This window comes from Wasmannia auropunctata, unplaced genomic scaffold, assembly GCF_000956235.1.
Source record: "Wasmannia auropunctata unplaced genomic scaffold, wasmannia.A_1.0 LD336095.1, whole genome shotgun sequence".
In the NCBI taxonomy this organism is placed as follows: domain Eukaryota; kingdom Metazoa; phylum Arthropoda; class Insecta; order Hymenoptera; family Formicidae; genus Wasmannia; species Wasmannia auropunctata.
Window position 1 is genome coordinate 3,851,203 of NW_012026795.1, and position 1,075 is coordinate 3,852,277.

The window sequence follows — 1,075 nt, forward strand, 5'->3', positions numbered from 1 at the left end:
CTCGCCGCGTTGCTAAGCGTGTGGGGATAGAGTCTATCACCTCATGCCTAGCAGCGCGACGAGATACGACTGGCACGACCGCCCCACCGCTGGTATTCAGCGATGGGCCGGACGGGTACGCGTTTATTTGCCAATCTTCAAAAATTAATATTTCGTTAACAATTGCGACTTTTGCAAAATGATAGAGGACTTTTCTGTTCAGTTTAATCTGCTTTACCAGCCCACGAGATTTTAGGCGGTTATTATGGAACACCCTGTATATATATATATATATTTATATATATATATAACTTTTCAACAAAATTAAAGCATCACTTACTCTACCCTCCAAAAATAGGCAAAATTCAAGCGAGTGTCACTTCGTCAAAAATGATCGTATCGAGATGTTCAAAAAACCATTTTACAGCTTGAAATCTCTACTTTCCAAATCGATACTTTAGAAAACGATCCTACTGATCTTTCATGGAATTACACGGATAGAAAAGGAGACCCGATGAATCTCAAAATTTTTTACGAACTTTGACAAGTTCCATAGCGCGAATTAAAAATCGCATGCAAATGCAGTTTACAGCTTTCGAAAGAGTGAATCTTTACCTTCAATTTGCTTTTTTGTTGAGCGTTGTACGATTTTTTTTCACCGAGTTATTCAACATTGAGGCAAAAAGGATCATTTTGAGTTTTGCCTATTTTTGGAGGGTAGAATAAGTGATGCTTTAATTTTGTTGAGAAGTGTATATATACATATATATATATATTGCGACCGCACGCACGAGCGTGGTGCAACTTCGTCGCTCGTCCGACCCGCGTAATTCCGCGAAAACGATAAAAGGAAATCTAATGCGCGATTAACCGTAACTCAGGCATTTTGCCTATCGAAAACGGGAACAAAAATTGGGCGCCAGGCACGTTATAGAGAGTGCCTCTCTATTGCAAAATCTCGTTGTTCGGAAATCTAATGACTCAAGAGGAAATTAGTTAATCACGCGATCAGGCGCGAATTCAAGACGGCGGTCGGACAAGGACGGCGATAACCGGTGACTCAGTTACGATAATGGTAAAGGGGGTGATTCGAAGG